This window comes from Chiloscyllium plagiosum, unplaced genomic scaffold, assembly GCF_037043375.1.
Source record: "Chiloscyllium plagiosum isolate Xiang-an unplaced genomic scaffold, Cpla_swu_hap1 HiC_scaffold_19, whole genome shotgun sequence".
In the NCBI taxonomy this organism is placed as follows: Eukaryota; Metazoa; Chordata; class Chondrichthyes; order Orectolobiformes; family Hemiscylliidae; genus Chiloscyllium; species Chiloscyllium plagiosum.
Window position 1 is genome coordinate 12,735,549 of NW_028270157.1, and position 20,616 is coordinate 12,756,164.

Consider the following 20,616-nt stretch of genomic DNA (forward strand, 5'->3'; position numbering starts at 1 on the left):
GTACCCCGCAGTGCTCCGTTTCAGCCAAGAAGACTCAGTTTATACATTTGACTGAGCGGATAAAGCTAAAAACTTTGTAGACACTTTAAATTAGATGGATTGGCCTGAAGAATATGGTTAATGTTTGTTCTCTTTTCCTTCTTTCCCCATGATTTCCCTTCTTTTTAAAATTTATTTCTTTCTCCCTAATAATTTCTTTTTTAGAAAGGGGAGAAAAAGCCTTGGAATAAGTTGTTTCTTTTGTTTTTAAGAATGGATTTTCTGATGGGAAATTTTGTGGATGTTCTTTGTTGTCTCCCCTTTCTTTTTTGTTTGTTCTATTTCTCTTTTAGTCACAAATAGGGGTGACATGAAGCCAGGGATGGGTGGAGTGCTCATCCTGACTTTGTCTTTTTTCTGTTGATTTAAGGATCATCTCCTTGCTTTTTTTCCTGGCCTAAGGCTGGGACATAGTCCGGATTTGAAGGAGCTGTGAAGGAGGGAATGGGTAGGGTGAGTGCCCCTATGGGCTGGGGAAAGAGTCTTCCATTCAGGGTTTTATAGTTGGTTTTCTTTGTAGTTTTTTGGTGGTAATAGTTGTTTATAGTTATGATAGAGTAGTTTTTGTATATATAGTTCTTCAACTCTATGAGTGTTTATTTACTTGTGCTCAGCGCTTTGTAAGCAGGGCTTTCCCTCCGAGGGGTTCAAGGATGTCTGAAATGGGATATGGTTAAGTGTCTTATTAAATGGGGCACCTGGAACATTAAGGGAAGTCATTCGCCTGTTAAAAGGAAAAAGTGCTTTCTAGCCTTAAGAGGGAAAGGGTTGATATTGCTTTGTTGCAGGAAACCCATCTTGATGATGGGGAACACCTGAAATTACAACTGGGGGGTTATGACTGAGTATTCTTTTCATCTTTTACTACTAAAAGTAGGGGAGAGACGGTACTTATTCAGAAAAATCTTCCATTCACATTATTAGAGCAGGTGAAAGATGAGCAGGGATGGTTTGTGCTACCTAAAGCCCTGATACATGGGGAGGGATATGGCATTTTAAATGTCTACTGTCCTCCGGCACATCCCCTCAAATTTTTGATTAGTGCTTTCTCTAAGTTGAATGCTTTTGGAACATGGCACATTATTTATAGGGGGGGATTTTAATTGTCTTTTGGATCCGACAGTGGACAGGATGCCTTGTGGGCTTCCAACTATTTCTTTGCAGACCAAGCAGGTGGTTGACTTATGCAAGGAGTTGGAGCTGGTGGATATTTGGAGATGTCTTCACCCTAACGGCAGGGACTTCACCATTTTTTCAAATCCACATAAATGTCACATGAGGATTGACCTCTTTCTGGCTCCCTCGGCCCTTCTGGATTCTATTATAGGTTGTAAAATTGGGAATATAGCTATCTCTGATCATGCAGCGGTATATTTGGAGGTTAAGGCCAAGAGTGAAGGGCTAGGTTTGCGGGATTGGAGTTCAGACCCCTTTCTCCTTAAGGATTCCAAATTTGTGGAATACCTTTTGAAGGAGTTTCAGGAATTCTTGACTATCAACTCAGGCACGGCTAGTAGTCTGCCTATGCTATGGGAGAGTGCTAAGGCCTTTGCTAAGGGATTAGCTATTTCCTATTCAGCTAGCCGGAAACAACAGAAGGAGGAACAGCAGCGTCGACTTGAGGCGTGGTTGAAAGCTGCCGAAGTGGCACATTTTGCACGGCCTTCAGTGACTAAGCTATACAGTGGATCACGGCCTCCGGGCTGCCTTGAATTCAATACTGACACAATATGCAAAGAAAGAACGTGCTTTTGCTAGACAAAGGCTGTTCAAATATGGGGATAGGCCAGGGAAGTATTTAGCGTACCTGACTAGGAAAAAGCGTGCTCCCCAGTCCATTACTGCAATCAGAGACAGCGCCGGAGTCCTTACATACGATGCTAAAAAGATTAATGAGGCTTTTTGGAGCTTTTACTCTGAATTGTATCGGACTGAAGGTTGCGAGGACAGGAGGGCTAAAATGGAGACCTTTTTTAAGAACTTGGACCTCCCAGGGTAACCTTAGAAAATGCCTCTCTCCTTAATGCCGCATTGACAGTTCAGGAAATACAGGAGGCAGCTGGGCAACTTCAGAATGGGAAAGCGCCTGACCCCTGATGGTCTCCTGGGTGGGTTTTATAAGGAATTTATAGGGATTCAGTCAGGGCTGATGTTGGAGATGTACAATCACTCCTATATGCATGAATGCCTATCACCATCTTTGAGAGAAGCTAATATTTCTTAAGAAAGGGAAGGTTCCTGAGGATTGTGCCTCATAGAGGCCCATCTCTCTATTAAATTCAGATTTCAAGATTTTGTCCAAACTCCTGGCGCTGAGATTGGAAAAGGTGTTGCCCCATATTGTTAAAGAGGACCAAACAGGCTTTATAATATTAGAAGGTTGCTGAATATGGTCCAAGTTTGTCAGCAACGATTTATTCAGGGGTTGGTGATTTCCTTAGATGCAGAGAAAGGTGGAACAGACATATCTTTTTTATGTCTTAGAACAGGGTTGGGTCGGGTCTTTGCTAGGTGGGTGGAGGATTTATAGATGGAAATGTGTTGCTGGAAAAGCGCAGCAGGTCAGGCAGCATCTAGGGAACAGGAGAATCGACGTTTCGGGCATTAGCCCTTCTTCAGGATTTATATCGCCACCCTCTGGCCACGGTCATCACCAACAGGGTGAAGTATGGGAATTTTAAGATTGGTAGGGGTAGTCGACAAGGTTGGCCCCTCTCACTGTTGTTGTTTACTTTGGTGATAGAGCCACTGGCAGAGGCCATTTGTCAGAACGTCCACATAACCGCTCCAGAAGTGGGATCGAGGGCACACAAGATTACACTGTATGCTGATGATGTCCTTCTGTTTTTATCGAACCCGATGACCTCCGTACCCTATTTGATACAATGTATCAATTCATTTGGGGCTATTTCAGGATATCAGATTAACTTTGCACAATCGGAGGCCATGCCTTTGGGGAACCTTAAGGATATGCCAGAAGCTGAAGGTAGCCCTAAGTTCCCTTTTAAGTGGTCGCGGGTAAGGTTCCAATACCTAGGCATTTTTATTGCCCTCAAGTTTGATCTGTTATTTCGGACTAACTTTGCTCACTTGCTCGACAATATTAGGCGAGATCTCCAGAGATGGGAGGCTCTTCCAATTTCATGGCTGGGCCGAATATCTCTCATTAAGATGAATGTTCTTCCTCGTTTCTTTATTCCATGTGTATGCTCCCTATAATGTTTCTCAGGTCAACGCTGTGGAAGCTTATGGGATGGTTTGGTTCCTTTGTCTGGTATCGTGGATGGCCCCTCATCAAACTTACTAAATTGCAGTTGCCTCAAGGAGGGGGAGGAGTTGATTTCCCAGACATCAGGAGGTATTAATTGAGTTCCCTACTGTCCTTTGTCTGCGATTGGGTAGGTAATGATCCAAACTCAATATGGCTGGATATTGAGGCCTCCCAGGCAAAGTGCCCTCTTATTAACCTGTTGTTCATGGATAACATGAGGACAGTTATGGACCACTGCTGGAACCCCATTGTCATTAGTACAGTCAAGACATGGAGGGCGATGCGTCAGAGTGAAGGTTGCTTATCCAAGACTTTGCCACTTACGACTATAGTTGGCATACCAGGGTTCCGACCAGGGATGATGGACTCAGGGTTCAAACTATGGGCAGCGAGAGGAGTTCCTAGTTTGGGAGATTTGTTTGAGGGGGAGGTTATGATCTCTTTTGAGTAACTTATCTGCAAATATGGGTTGCCCAGCAGAGATCTTTTCCGTTTTTTTTCAGATTAGGGATTTCATCCAGAAGAAGACCACGCTTCTCACTAAGCCCTATAAGCCTGATACAGAGAGGTTGTGCTACATTCCACAAGCACCCTTTCAGTAGTGCCCTCTATTGTCTGCTAGGTGGCAGGGCCTGGCAGGATATTAACCAGTTATGTGAGGTCTAGGAGCAAGAGGTAGAGTGGAGATCTCTTCTGAAACATGGAAGAACATATGGGAGAATGCTCGAAAGATTTCAATCTGTAATAGGAAATGCGCTACACAGTTAAAAGTTCTGCACAGGGCTCATCTGGCACCAGACTGTCTGGCAAAGTTTAAAAAAGGGGCATCTTCAGTGTGCCCCAAATGTAAAATAAGTATAGGTACTCTTATCCATTGCTTCTGGACATGCCACAGGCTTTGTGTTTATTGGAACACTGTGGCGGGAGAGATAGGGAGGGTATTGAGGACTGAAGTCAAAGTAGACCCGATATCTCTCCTCTTAGGTCTACCAAATTTACCATCTTTAGACATGCATGGGAAGAAACTGTTTAATATTCTTGCATACTGTGCACAGACGAATATTCTGATGAACTGGGTGTCTGAGAACCCACCGGGCTTGCTGGGATGGCAGAAATTAATTATGGAGCCCATTCCCTTAGACTTTTTTTTACAAACATGGTGCAGCACGCAACAGACCATTTTTATAAGACATGACAGCCTTATTTGAGTTATTTGGATATAGATTTGTCAGTTATCTGAAGTAGAGCATTTGTTTAACCAGGATGGTTAGGTTTGTCAAACTCTGGGCCCTGGAGGGGGTCTCCTGAATTAATATAGATATATATACAATGCTCCTGTTCCTTTGTTTGGGAGCTTTGCACCAGGCATAGCTGTTCTATATTTTGTGGGGTTTTTTGGATTTTTGATTTTCTTTCTTTCTTTTTTGATCTATTAGTTATTTACTTATTTATTGGTGTTGCTTTGCGCAGTGTTAGGGTTTGTTTTGTATTATAGGGTTGGTTAGTAGTTAGTAGACAGTAGTTGTATTGTAATTTGTGTTTTTTTTCTTATTATACTGATATTTGTTATTGATTGTACTTTTCAATAATTTTATATGTGTATAAAGTTTAAAAAATTTGCTAATAAATATATTTACAAAAAAAATATGTTGGTGACTGGGTACGGGGGAATTCGGAATCAATTTGGCTTGATATTGAAGCGTCGCAGTCGAGATGTCCTTTAATTAATTCATTATTCATGGATAAGATGAAATCCATGACCCAGCAGTGTAAAAGTCCAACTATTTTAAATAGGATAATGAGGCAAGACGAGGGCAATTAGTCTCAGACTTCGCCATATACCCCGTTGGTGGGAGCCCAAGGATTTAAATCTGGGACAATGGACTCAGGCTTTAAGGTATGGGAGAATAAGGGAATCTTCTGTCTGGATGACTTATTTGAAGGGGAGGTCCTGATTTCATTTAGTCAGGTAAGTCAGAGATTTGGATTGTCTACTAGCGACCTTTTCCGATATTTTAAGATAAGGGACTATATGCAGAGGAAGACCACGCTCAGTATTACAAATCAGACGTGGAGAAAAGAATACTCCGGTGTATGGGTCCTCTTTCACTCAGTGCTTTATATCATTTACAGAAAGGTCGTGCCTTGGGGATATGGAAGGACTCTGTAGGACGTGGAATCAAGAGTTAGGAGAGGATATCCCATTGGAGGTATGGGAAGACATCTGGGGGAATGTAAGAAAAATCTTAGTATGTAACAGAGCGCAGGCCATGCAATTGAAGATCTTATACAAGGCTCATATGGCGCCAGAGAGGCTAGCTAAGTTCAAGAAAGGAGTATCATCAGGGTGTCCCCAATGTAAAATTAGTATAGGCACTCATACACACTGTTATTAGTCCTGTTGTAAGGATCCAGAGATACTGGAATGCTATAGTAAGGGAGCTAAAGGTTATCCTGGGGATTGAAATTAACGTGGATCCGGTATTTCTTCTTTTGGGGCTACCAAATTTGCCCTCTCTGGGGGAACATGGGAAGAGATTGTGTAATATTCTCATCCACTGTGCGAGGAAGAACATTTTGGTGAACTGGACGTCAGAAAAAACACCAGGTCTTATGGAGTGGCGTAGGCTGGTGATGGAGCATCTCCCCCAAGACTACATTACAAATATGGTGCACCACAAAATGGAATAGTTTGACAAGAGGTGGCAGCCTTTTTAAATTATATTGACGCTGACTTATCGGCAATATTAATCAGGGCTGTGGTTTAACTGTGGGAATCAGTATGGGTGCCTGTGGGGCCCTGTGAGAAGGAGACTGGGGGAAGAGAATATGGGTACTGTAGATGGTGCTGCCAGGGATGGGAGCCTCAGTGGAGGTGTGACAAGTGAGATAGAATAAAGTAATGAGATATTATTTAATTTAAGTTATTTGAATTTAGTTTAAGTTAATATTTATTTAATATGTTTGTAGTTTAGTTTAAGTAGATATGTTTGTTTTGGTCAAATAGTAGGTCGTTTATTAACAATGGTACTGTGTTATGGCCTTTTTTGTTCTTTGTTTTCTGTTTTGATGGTGTTATTCTTTTTCTTTGTATATAAATGTTTTGTAAAAGATTTAAAAAGATTTTCAATAAAAATATTTACTAAAAAAAGATTCTTGGAAGTGTAGATGAACAGAGAGATCTTAGTGTCCAGGTGTATAAATCCCTGAAAGTTACCACCCAGGTTGATAAGGTTGTTAAGAAGGCATAAGGTGTGTTGGCATTTATTGGTAGGGGGATTGAGTTTCAGAACCACGAGGTCATGCTTCAACTGTACAAGACACTGGTAAGGCCGCACCTGGAGTATTGCATACAGTTCTGGTCACTGCATTATAGGAAGGATGTGGAAGCTTTGGAAAGGGTTCAGAGGAGAATTACTAGGATGTTGCCTGGTATGGAAGGGAGGTCTTACGAGGAAAGGCTGAGGGAACTGAGGCTGTTTTAGTTGGAGAGAAGAAGGTTGAGAGGTGACTTAATTGAGACGTATAAGATAATCAGAGGGTTAGATAGGGTAGACAAAGGCTTTTTCCTTGGTGAAGGCTAACACGAGGGGACATAGCTTTAAATTGAGGGGTGATAGATTTAGGACACATATTAAGGGTAGTTTCATCATTCAGGGAGTAGGAGGGGCGTGGAATGGCATGCCTGCAAGTAGTAGACTCACCGATGTTAAGGACATTTAAATGGGCATTGGACATACATTTGGATAATAATGAAATGGTGTAGGTTAGATGGGCATCAGATTATTTTCACAGGTTGGCGCAACATCAAGGACCGAAGGGCCTGTACTGTGCTGACTCGTTCTATGTTCTATGTCTCTCTATATCCTATCTTTTTTCTCTTTAACAATCTGGAATGTACTTTCTCTGGACCTGGTGGTTTATCAATATTCAAAGCTGCTAAATCTTTCATAGTTTCCCATTCATTATGTTTATCTCAAGTTAACAATTTTACAAAAGGGAAATTGTTTTTGGCAAAGTTAAGATTTTTATTAAGGGTTTACCTAAAAGGTAAACATAGGTATGAAGAAATATAGGCCAAAGTCAGGTATCTGGAGTTAGGGCACCAATAAGCCATGATCATAGAGTCATATGGCATGGAAACAGATCCTTTGGTCCAACTGGTCCACGTCGACCATGTTCCCAAAGTAAATTAGTCCCATTTGTCTACATTTGGCCCATATCTCTCCAAACCTTTCCTATTCGCTTAACCACGTATCTCTTAAATGTAACTGTGCCTGCATCCATCACTTTCTGTGGCGGTTCATGCCACATACGGACCACCCTCTGAGAACTCTGCTTATTCACCTTATTTATGCCCATCATGATTTTATAAGCCTCTATAAGGTCACCCCACAAACTCTTATGCTTCAGTGAAAAAAAAGTCCCAGCCTCTCCTTATAATTCAAAACCTCCATTCCTGGCAACATTCTGGTAAATCTTTTCTGAATCCTCTCCAATTTAATAATATCCTTCCTATAGCAGGGCGACCAGAACTGCACGCAGTACTCTGGGAGAGGCCTCACCAACATCCTGTACAACCTAAACATGATGTCCCAATTCATATACTCAAAGGTCTGGGTAATGAAGGCAAGCATGCTAAATACCTTCTTAACCACCCTGTGATGCAAGTTTGAAATAATTATGTACCTGAACCCCTAGGTCACTCTGTTGTACAAAACTACCCAGGGCCCTACCATTAATTGTATATGCCCTGCTCTTGTATTTTGGTAAAACAGACAATATCTCGCATTTATCAAATTAATCTCCAACTGTCACTCAGTCCATTGATCTCTTTGTAATCTTAGATAACTTTCTTTGTTGTCCAGTATACCACTATAATTTTGGTGTCATCCGCAAACTTAATTACTATGGTCTCATCCAAATAATTTATTTTAATGAGAAACAAAAGAAGACTCAGTACTGATCTCTAAAACAGACTAAATGAGTTGGTATTAAGATAACAAATAGGATATAATGTGGAGGACCATGAGGTTATTTATTTTGTTTGAATAGAAAACCAGAACATGGACACAGTCCCAGAATAAGGGAATGATAATTTAGGGCTGAAGAGGAGAAATCTATTCACTTGCAGCCTTCCCACATTCTCTCTGGTTGGATGGCCAGCATCGGCCTCCACTTTATTGACCAATGCAACATCCAATCCACTGCCAGTCCTGGAGCATAATATACAAGTACAATTCCAAAATGTCTGCAGTGTGAATCATTGGAATTCTTTATCCCAATATTTGGAAAATTTTAAGGCAGTGGGAGTCAGATTTCTGGTCTCTCAGAATCAATTTATGAGAAGCGCTGGAGGAAAGTGGAGTTGAAGCCCAAGATCAGCCATGACCACTTTGAGTGGTGGAGCAGACTCAAATGAACTATTATATTTTCAACATCTGCACCTATTCTTGTGCTTTTGTCTTCAATGTTCACAATTCTCCTTCTTAACATAAATATAGAAACACAAGATTGGGGATTCCAGAAATTTGAGATAAAAATATTTCTTCCTTTTTGTCCATTGTTGGCAAGGCCAGCATTTATTTTCCATACTATCTGCCCTTGAAAGTGATGTTGATGATGATAGGCCAACAATCTGAAATATAACTTTTTATTTCCCCAACAGATGATGCCTGATCTGTTGAGTTTTTTTTTTTAGCAAATTTATTTTAAATCCCTAGCTTCAATGTCTGCATCATCACCCTATTCTGTCAAGAAGGACCTGAAGAATTTATGAAGAAATATGCCCACATTTTCCATCTTGACACAAATGTTAACCTTTTGTCTCTAATAGGTCCTTCACCTTTCTCACTTGTCCTCTTTCTCTTTATGAATTTATAAAAAGTCTTTGCATTATCCTTAGTTTTACTTGGCAATAATTTTTCAGACTCTTTCTCTGCCACCTTAACTTTAAGTTTAAGCCTTACCCTATCATCAAGTTTTGTTTGTAGTATCTAGCTCTATGGAGGAGAAAGTGAGGTCTGCAGATGCTGGAGATCAGAGCTGAAAATGTGTTGCTGGAAAAGCGCAGCAGGTCAGGCAGCATCCAGGGAACAGGAGAATCGACGTTTCGGGCATAAGCCCTTCTTCAGGAATGAGGAAAGTTTGTCCAGCAGGCTAAGATAAAAGGTAGGGAGGAGGGACTTGGGGGAGGGGCGTCGGAAATGCGATAGGTGGAAAGAGGTCAAGGTGAGGGTGATAGGTCAGACTGGGGTGGGGGCGGAGAGGTCAGGAAGAAGATTGCAGGTTAGGAAGGCAGTGCTGAGTTCGATGGATTTGACTGAGAGAAGGTGGGGGGAGGGGAAATGAGGAAACTGGTGAAATCTGAGTTCATTCCTTGTGGTTGGAGGGTTCCTAGGCGGAAGATGAGGCGCTCTTCCTCCAACCGTCGTGTTGTTGTGGTCTGGCGATGGAGGAGTCCAAAGACCTGCATGTCCTTGGTGGAGTGGGAGGGGGAGTTGAAGTGTTGAGCCACAGGATGGATGGGTTGGTTGGTCCGGGTGTCCCAGAGGTGTTCTCTGAAACGCTCCGCAAGTAGGCGGCCTGTCTCCCCAATATAGAGGAGGCCACATCCCCAATATAGAGGAGGTTGCAGAGGATGCAACACATCATCAGTCAAATCCATCGAACTCAGCACCGCCTTCCTAACCTGCAATCTTCTTCCTGACCTCTCCGCCCCCACCCCAGTCTGACCTATCACCCTCACCTTGACCTCTTTCCACCTATCGCATTTCCGACGCCCCTCCCCCAAGTCCCTCCTCCCTATCTTTTATCTTAGCCTGCTGGACAAACTTTCCTCATTCCTGAAGAAGGGCTTATGCCCAAAACGTCGATTCTCCTGTATCTAGCTCTATGTATGGAATATAAATTTTAAAGAAAAATTTTTAAAAATTCTATCCAATATTGTCTTTGACATCCAAAAGACTCTACATTTGAGTTCCACATGTTTTCTCTATGGGTCTGTACTTGTTTGAAATCCTCATTAACCCTTCCTTGAACACATCCCACTGTTCCAACAGTGGGTTACATTTGAGTATCTGTTTCCAGTCCACTTTTGAGAGTTACATCTCTGCTTAATAAAATCGATCTTTCCACAATTAAGGAACTTTTTATTCCTTATCAACCGCAGTCCTTTTCCATAAATACTGTTACCACATAGGGATAGCAAGCCAGACCAAATCAGACTCACTAACATTGGATTTGCAACACAGTGAAGTTAAAACATTCAATGACCCTCAATTGCCCAATTGATTATTAATATTGTAATCTGCACAAAAAAACAGTCAAAGTAGTTCAATCTATGCTTTTCTTTCTTCCCACATTCTCTCTGGTTGGATGGCCAGCATCAGCCTCCACATTATTGACCAATGCAACATCCAATCCACTGCCAGTCCTGGAGGATAATATACAAGTACAATTCCAAAATGTCTGCAGTGTTCTTGGAACAATAATTAGCCTGCAATTATCTTTCCAGACCAGTCCCTGTAAATCACGTCAGTTATTTTCTCTCTCCTTCATTCCAACATTAGTAGTTCAAAGTTTGATTCTCCACTGCAGCTCACAATTCCAAACCAAAAATGAGAAAAATTAAAAAAAGGGATGTTCTTAACAATGCACTAAAAACTCCATTGTGATCACTGCCACTATAGCCTTAACTGATATATAATCCCCCTGTCAAATGTTCGGACTTTTTTCCAGAACAGCCCTCCTCTGGAAAGCTCCATATTAGCTAAAATTTTCTCTTTGTAATTTAAAAACTTTACAGCATCTACACTGGTTTATCCTATTTAATGTTAAGGCAGCTATAGTCCTTTACTAATATTTGCCTATATTTTTGCACTTCTCTATACTTTGCCAAATATTTATTCTCCTATTTCCCTTTGACTATTTTGGGACAGCTAGTGTATCCCTTTTGATCTGATTGCCCTTCTTTCTATTCTTCAGTTCAACCTATTTAGCCTCACTTGACGATCCTCCAAGCAGACTTTCACACCTCATAGCTGTAACTGATTCTTTGACAATTATTGTGATCCGTCCTTTTTTATGCCTTCAACTTCAAATGTATCACTACATATGACAAAACCCACTTATCTCAAATTTGTAGTAATATTTCCAGCTTTTTAATTGAAGGCTGTGCAAAAGTCATTTGCAGTTGTCTCCCCACCCTCAACACACTTTTCTCTGCATGCAGAGTCTGACATTAATTGTGTTTCACTAAAATGATAATTTGTCCATTTACATGGTTAATTTACACTGCACCTGAATAAAACATCATTTGCTTTCTTAATAAAATATGGGTGTACACTATATTAAGGTAAATGGCAATTGCGATTTAGTAATCATTAGCTGATGTGATGGAATCAGTTTCTAAATTACAAATATCTTTCATGAACAACTTTCATGACTTTTTTACTTACCCATAATTTATCAAAATAGTCTTAATTCTACTATGCATCTCACATTTCAGGCACCACATTTTAAAGTCTTGTTTAAAGCTGCAAAACATTTTAGCAGGAAGAATAGTAGTAATTGTCTTTCAATCTGAAATGTAGAGGCAATTTCAGCAGCTTTTTGTTTGATCATAATGGTTAGATAAGTAACTAGTCAGCTGGCATTGTCTATTACAAACAGGCCTAAATATTACTTAAAATTAAAAGCTTCAGATCCCAGGATGCTGATAAACATCACCACCAAAAGAAACTCCAAAGTAAGTGCAAGACGGTAATGAACATCTTTGTCACTGATTGAGACCATTTGATCAGCTGACTCTGCTCTTCCACTAGCCCATTTAGTAAAATTTCTCATGTTCCCACCTGACTTGAACACTCACCTTTCTCTGCTCTCTGTCCTATCTGCCTTCATGCCCTCTTTGAGTTTAATTTGTTTGTGATCTTTTGAATTTTCAATCCTATTCCTATTAAATCATTGACAACTTAACTTCACTTCCCCAGTCCCCATGTTAGGTGATATTGTTATAGTTCTTACTTTGTGGTTGTTGCTCTTCTTTCAATCTGCTGAAATATCCCTCAAAAAGTAAACAGCTTTTGATCTCATCATCCCTGTAAACAAGCATCCGATTGCTGATTTCCCTTTTTTCTTCAAAGTCCTTGAGCTTGTTGTTACATTTGAAATTTCTTCTGAGCTGCCATAGAACTCTATGTGTCAATCTCCCTACATTTCCATCACTTCCATAGTACCAAAACAATTTTTATCAAGTCACCAATGGTATCCAGCGTGACTGTGAAAGAAAACTTTCTTTCTTCATCCTCCTTAACTTGTCTGCAGTCATTGACAAAATTGACCATACCATTCTCTAACACTTTTTCACTGATATACAGCTGGTGGAACTGCTGCCAATTGTTACATTCTTATTTATCTAATCATAGCCAGGTTATGACTGAAATGAAATGGGGAAAGGATTTTTTTTTAAAAGCTGGGATTATGGAAGGGATTGCTGCACTTTTTATATAAAAAGAACAAGCTCCCAGTACTTATTGTAACTGCCATTTACATTGTTGTTTGAGCAACCAGTGAGGAAAATTTAGTTTCAGGTGAATTGGCACCAGGGATTATGTACAAAATGAGATTTGTTTGGCAACAATTAACTGATTGTGGAGTGATGAAAGCTGATGATGCCTTCTGTCTGCCAACAACTGTGTTTGGCTCCCAGGTAGCTGAACAGCTTGTGAATGAGATAGCTAGAAGCCTTCAGACCTCCACAACAATAGGTGGTTTCAGTTGCTCTCAGTAAAACAATATCTAAAGTCTGAAGAAAGCCAGTTTATTTTCCTTAAAATTGCAGTAGGCTTTTGCTATTAAGGAATATGACAGGGACTTTATACTTATGAACTCATTGCCTCCTGTAAACAAGCTCAAAACAATTTATTTGTAATAAATAATTAACTCTTATTCAGCACAGAAACTGCTACTCCATGCTTTGGTAACTTGGGTCTAAAAGACTGTTGAATTGAGGCATTTTGCACACACAATGATGTGGTATAGTGGCTTAGTGGTTAGCACTGTTGTCACACAGTGTCAGGGACCCAGGTTCAATTCCAGCCTCAGGCAACTATCTGTGTAAAGTTTGCACATTCTCCCTGTGTCTACATGGATTTTTGCCAGATGCTCTAGTTTTCCCCCACAGTCCAAAGATGTGCAAGTTAGATGGATTTACCATGCTAAGTTGCCCAGGAACCTGCAGGTTAGGTGTGTTAGCCATGGGAAATACAGAGTTGCAGCACTAGGGTAATGGGTGGGATGCTCTTCAGAGGTTCAATGTGGACTTGTTGGGCTGAATGGCCTGCTTCCACACTGTAGGGATCCTATCAAAAAAATTAGTTTCTTGGTGACTCCAGGAGGCTTTATTCCAGTGTGCCATCCCAGTGAAGTGAGGCACAGTAAATTTAAATTCTCTCATTGCTCAAAGATTTATAAAAGAGGAATGTTTTTCTCCACTGGCATTAAATCTTTAGAGATCTTAATAGAAAAGCATAACTTACAGGAATGAAATGTACACACAATTGATATTTGGCCTATATTATAAATCCAACAGGATATGGTTGGGGCTCAGTGATTAGTATTGCTGCCTCATAGTGTCAGGGACCCTCGGACAACTATCTGTGTGGAGTTTGCATTTTCTTCCTGTGTCTGTGTGGGTTTCGTGTCTAGTTTTCTCCCACTGTCCAAAGATGTGCAGGTTAGGTGCTTTAGCCATAGGAAATGCAGGGTGACAGATTCTGTGACTGTTGTACTGTTAACCTCAATCTCTAATCAGTTATGTCGCAAATTCAGTTGGAGGATCTCTTGCAGCTAATTTCCTAAGAGCACGTAATATTGATTATCTTGACATGCAGACACAGAAGGGAATTTCCCTTCTTCTGCCTTCTTAAAATCAGCAGATTTGCCTACATAACAAATAGGAGTAGGAATAAGCCATTCAGCTCCTCCACAATTCTATATGGTCTTTCTTCTAAATTATATTGAATACAGATCCAACCTACTTAGCTTCTCCTCATACCTCACTCCATACCTGGTATCAGCTGAGAGAACTTTCTCTGGACTGCCTCCAATGCCAGAATACCCTTCCTTGGATCAGGGGCCCAAAACTGTTCGTAGTATCACAGCCATAGTCTAATTAGTGCCTTGCATACTTTTAGCAACACATTCCTATTTTTATACTCTATTCCCTTTACACTGCATTCATTCATTCAGGTAATGAGCCTTAAACTTGGACTTATTTGCCATTATGTAAAAACAGTGACTGCAGATGATGGAAACCAGAGTCTAGATTAGAGTGGTGCTGGAAAAGCACAGCAGTTCAGGCAGCATCCGAGGAGCAGTAAAATTGACGTTTCGGGCAAAAGCCCTTCATCAGGAATACAGGCAGAGAGCCTGAAGGGTGGAGAGATAAGTGAGAGGAGGGTGTGTGTGGTTCATTTGCCAGCACTTATCTACTTATTTTCTGCCACTTGCTGCCACGTTTTAAATATTGTTCGCCTCTTCACTACACTATATATCTGCTTTTTCATTTTTTTAACCATCCATCCAATTTAAGACACTGTCCCCCCAATCCTCCTCCCCATTACCCTACCACCCAATTACTTTAAAGCTCTATCTACAACCCAAGTTATGTCATTTGTCAGCACACTGGTATCGGATTGGTTCACTTGAGGTCCATCCTAATGCACCAGCTCTCCCTTTCACCAATACAGTTGCCAGTGTCCTATTTATCAGAATCCATTCTATAGCCACACAGTTACCCCTCTAACTTTATTTACTTCACACCAATTTGCACATGACTTGGGTAGTAATCGGAGAATATTACCTTTGTGATTCTGCTTTTTCCATTTAGGGTCAAGAGTGTGGTGCTGGAAAAGCAAAGCAGTCCAGGCAGCATCCAAGGAGCAGGAAAATCGACGTTTCGGGCAAAAGCCCTTCATCAGGAATGAGGCTGAGAGCCTCAGGGGTGAAGTGATAAATTGGGGCGGGGGATGTGGTGGGGCGGGGGGGGGGGGGAAGGTTGCTGAGCGTGCAATAGGTGGATGGAGGTAGGTGTAAAGGTCATAGGTTGGAGGGGAGGATGGAGTGGATAGATGGGAAAGAAGATTTACAGATGGGACAGCCCATGAGGATGGTGCTGAGCTGGGGTAAGGTAGGGGGAGGGGAAATGAGGAAACTGGTGAAATCCACATTAATGCCATAGTGTTGAAGGATCCCAAGATGGAAGATAAGGCATTCTTCCTCCAGGTGTTGGGTGGTAAGAGACCCAGCACCTGCATGTCCTTGGCAGAGTGGGAGGGGGAGTTGAGGTGTTCGGCCACGGCATAGTGGGGTTGATTGGTGTGGGTCTCAGAGATAATCTCTGAAGCATTCTGCGAGTAGGCATCCTGTCTCCCCAAAGTAGAGGAGATCGCATTGGGAGCATTGGATACAGTAAATGACATGTGTGGAAGGCTCCTTTGGGACCTTGTATGGAGATGAGGGGGAAGGCAGGTTTTGCAGTTCCTGCAGTGGCAGGGGAAGGTGCCGTGGATTGTTAGGGGGTGTGGATCTGACGAGGTAGTCACGGAGGGAATGGTCTTTACGGAAAGTGTTAGGGGTGTGGAGGGAAATATATCTCTGGTGGTGGGATCTGTTTATAGGTGGTGGAAATTGCAGAGGATGATGTGTATGCGGAGATTGGTGAGTGGAAGGTGAGGACCGGGGGTTCTGACTTTGTTGTGGTTGGAGGGATGGGGTTCGAGGGTAGAGGTGCGGGACATGGATGAGATGTGCTGGAGGGCATCATCAACTACGTGGGAGGAGAATTTATGGTCTATAAAGAAGGAGGCCATCCGGTGTGTTTCTATGGTGGAACTGGTCCTCCTGGGAGCAGATGTGGCGGAGGCGGAGGAATTGGGAATAAGGGATAGCATTTTTGCAGGAGGCAGGGTGGGAGGAGGTGTAATCCAGGTAGCTGGGGGAGTCGGTGGGTTTGTCGAAAATGTCAGTGTTGAGTCGGTCACCGTTGAAGGAGATGGAGAGGTCCAGGAAGGGGGGAGAGGTATCAGAGATGGTCCATGTGAATTTAAGGTCAGGGTGGAATGTGTTGGAGAAGTTGATGAACTGTTCAACCTCCTCATGGGAACACGAGGTGGCGCCAATGCAGTCATCAGTGTAGTGGAGGAAAAGATGGGGAGTGGTGCCGGTGTTACTGCGGAAGATAGACCGTTCCATGCAGCCGACAAAGAGACAGGCGTAGCTGGGGCCCATGCGGGTGCCCATGGCTATCCCTTTCATCTGGAGGAAGTGGGAGGGTTCAAAGAAGAAATTTTTGAGGGTGAGGACCAGTTCAGCCTAATGAATAAGAGTGTCAGTGGAAGGGCACAGTGGAAGGTGGTGGGGATGTCGGGAGAGGAAGAAACGGAGGGGTTGGAGCCCCTGGTCATGGTGGATGGAGGTGTATAGGGAGTGGATGTCCATGGTGAAGATGAGGCGTTGGGGGCCAGGGAAACAAGAAGTCTTGGAGGAGGTGGAGGGCGTCAGTGGTGTCCTAAACGTATGTGGGGAGATTCTCGACTGGGGGATTGGATAGTATCAAGGTATGAGGAGATGAATTCGGTGGGGCAGGAGCAGGCTGAGACAATAGTTGGCCGGGGTAGTCAGGCTTGTGGATCTTGGGTAGGAGGTAGAATCAAGCAGTGTAGGGTTCCTGAACTATGAGGTTGGAAACTATGAGTGGGAGTTTGTGATGAGGTTGTGTACGATGTGGGAGATGATGGTTTGGTGATGGGGGTGAGGTCATGGTTGAGAGGGCATTAGGACGAGGTGTCTTCAAGATGGTGCCTGGCTTCAGCGGTGTGGATGTCAGTGCGCTTCAGAGAACATCTCCGGGACACCTGCACCAATCAACCCTACCGTTCGTGGGCGGCACGGTGGCACGGTGGCACAGTGGTTAGCACTGCTGCCTCACAGCGCCAGAGACCTGGGTTCAATTCCCGACTCAGGCGACTGACTATGTGGAGTTTGCACGTTCTCCCCGTGTCTGCGTGGGTTTCCTCCGGGTGCTCCGGTTTCCTCCCACAGTCCAAAGATGTGCAGGTTAGGTGAATTGGCCATGCTAAATTGCCCTTAGTGTTAGGTAATAAGGGGTAAATGTAGGGGTATGGGTGGGTTGCGCTTCGGCGGCTCGGTGTGGACTTGTTGGGCCGAAGGGCCTGTTTCCACACTGTAAGTAATCTAATCTAATCTAATCAAAGTCCTTGGCCTGAACACTTCAACTGTCCCTCCCACTCTGCTGAGGACATGCAGGTCCTGGGCCTCCTCCATTGCCACTCCCTTACCACCTGACGCCTGGAGGAAGAACCGCCTCAGGACCCTTCAACCCAATGGCATCAATGTGGATTTCACCTGTTTCCTCATTTCCCCTCCCCCCACCTTACCCCAGTTCCAACCTTGCAGCTCAGCACCATCCTCATGACCTGTCCCATCTGTCAATCTTTCTTCCCACCTATCCGCTCCACCCTCCCCTCCGACCTATCACCATTACCCCCACCACCATCCACCTATTGCACTCTCAGCTACCTTCCCCCATCCCCACCCCCTTCCATTTATCTCTCCACCCCTGAGTGTCCCAACGTCATTCCTGATGAAGGGTTTTTGCCCGAAATGTCGATTTACCTGCTCCTCGGATGTATCCTGACCTGCTGAGCTTTTTCAGCACCACACTCTTGACTCTAATCTCTAGCATCTGCAGTACTCACTTTCGCCTTTTTCCGTTTAGAACCAGGCTGCTCACAATCCCTCAACAGAACTTTTTCCCTAGTTCTACCAATGTCATTGGGACTTACATGGACTGCAACAACAAAATCCTCCTCTTTCACTCCAAGTTCTTCTTGAGCAGAGGAGACATGTCTTTAACTATGGCACCAGGCAGGTAGCATAGCCGTTGGAACAGCATCTACTCCCCTAACTACGCTATTGCCTAATACTACTTCATTTCTCTTTTCTTGCCCCCATTTCAATGGTATTCTGTACAATCGCACTTTTGTCAATTCGCTCCTCCTTCCAGTAATCTGTACTCTTGTTCAAATTGGGAGCAAGAACCTCATACCAATGGATAAGAGAGCTGGGTAAGATTTCTCCAAAGCTAAATTCTGGGTCCCAGACTGCTTCATTAGTAGTCACATTCTCCCATCCCCAACCATGCACCCAATTCAATATAATTAATTTTAGCAATGTGATTGTCTCCTGAAGCAATGAGCAGGTAACAGTTGCCCTCCCAGTGTCTGTGTCCACAGCTTGAACTCCAGCTTTCCTGACAAAACATCATTAAATAACTCTTTAAAAAAAAAGATACAGCACATCTATGGCGAGATGATCATCATCATATGATCAAGTGTCAAAAACATTGTCAGTAGATTTCAGCCTGCAGAACTGCAATCCAAAGAAAATAACCCTGTAAGTTGTCATAACAATGGATTGTAACTCCGAATTATTTACAGACATTGAAAGTTGAAGTATACTGCATGTTTCTTTTTTTATGCAAGAGTACATAAAACTAAAAGATGGCTGAGAATTTAAATCCTCTAACTTTCTGGGAGAATCCCTGTATAGATTACACAGTCCTGAGAGGAACCATTGAATGTCATTTACTGAAGAGTGCCATTGGTTACTCTCTCTTTGAAGTTCCTTTCAAAAAGATGAAATATGATCTCCTGGGAATTGTGTTGCAGATTATGGATGTGGTGAATGGAAAGAAGGGCAATGCTGGACAAAAGTAATTTTTGTGTTTTAGCATTTTTCAGTGACTCTTAAAAGGTGGTTAAAGCCAACTGCCTTATCTCTGCTATACTGCTGGCATGCCACTGTTCTACAATGGGGGGGTACAAGTTCCACTACACTAAAGTGTGCTGTGAAGCTGAAAACCTCCAATAGACACTTCTGCCTGTACAGGTAGAAAGAAATACACTGTTTCTGCTAAAAACAAGCTAAGTCAGAAAAGCCACTGGTAAAGGAAACTGGACAAATTCCTTTCAGCTACTGCAGAACTAAGAATTTCCAAATAATTACTCAACTGCCAAAGTCAGTGCAACCAAAAGCATTCACCTTAACGGTGCCATACTTCACAATCTGTTCATCACTGATAAGCCAAAGGCAAATTTGTTTCTATTTTCTTTTACTTATTTGACTTGCATCCAATTTTTAAACTGTTTGTATGTGTTGCGTCTTATTATCTTTACTGGTGTTTTAGTAGCTAGCTCTCTCTCTCTTTAAATCAAAAAATCTTTGCTGAATTGGTTCCTTTGAAAATGCATTTGAGCTGGCATAAGGTGTCAATGGGGGAAGTTATCACCTTATTAACCTTGCAACCAACAGAGGGAGAGGCTGAGTTACAAAGGAGAGTCAGTTCATCTCTCTTCATGAAGTACCGTAAATATATGATCTCACTTTTGAATTCATAACAAATTGGAACCCTCTCTGAAGCAACTAAGCATTAATGATCATATTCGAGGAGCTATATGGGCAACTCGGTGGCTCAGTCATTAGCATAGCTGCTTTCCAGCGCCAGGAACCAGGGTTTGATTCCAGCCTTGGGCAACTCTCTGTATGGAGTTTGTACCTTCTCCCATGTCTGCATAGGTTTCCTCTGGGTGCTTGAGTTTCCTCTAGGTGCTCAGATTTCATCCCATATCCAAAGATGCTCATGCTAAATAGTAGCATGGTCTTTAGTGTCCAGGGATATGCAGGATAGATGGATGAGCCATGATAAATACAGAATTATGGGGTTAGGGTCAAGGGCTAGATCTGAGTGGGATACTCTTATGGTCGGTATGGAGTCAATGGGCCCAATGCTCCCAATATTGATTGGAACCTCCTTATTGCAGAGGGTCTAGTTGGAGCTGATTTTGACAGATGTGTCCAGGAGAGATTCCTGACACAATGTGTAGATAGGATGACTGGGGGGGGGGGGGGGGGCTATACTGGATTTGGTGCGAGGCAACGAGCCAGACCAGCTGTCAGATCTCTCAGTGGGAGAGCATTTCAGTGACAGTGACCCCCACTGCCTCCATAGCCAAGGAGAGGGATAGGAGCAGACAGTATGGGAAGGTATTTAATTGGTGGAGGGGAAATTATACTACTATTAGCTAGGAGCTGTGGAGTATAAATTGAGAGCAATTGTTCTACAGGGAAGGCATAACAGAAATGTGGAGGCTGTTTAAGGAGCATTTGTTGCGAGTGTTGGATAACTTTGTCCACTGAGACAAGCAAGAAATGGTAATGTG

General features: G+C 42.7%; 1 protein-coding gene across 5 annotated transcripts in view; it reads left to right on the forward strand.

Moving 5' to 3' along the window:
- LOC148146717 (uncharacterized) overlaps positions 1-20,616 on the forward strand; it is a 195,949-nt gene that overhangs the window by 35,563 nt on the left and 139,770 nt on the right. For 3 of the 5 annotated variants that reach the window (XR_015760371.1, XR_015760372.1, XR_015760373.1), the window contains exon 2: positions 5,444-5,520. The exons of the other annotated variants lie outside the window; for them this stretch is intronic. The gene's annotated coding sequence lies outside the window, so the exon portion shown is untranslated. The remainder of the gene's footprint in view (positions 1-5,443; positions 5,521-20,616) is intronic. 5 annotated transcript variants of the gene reach the window in all.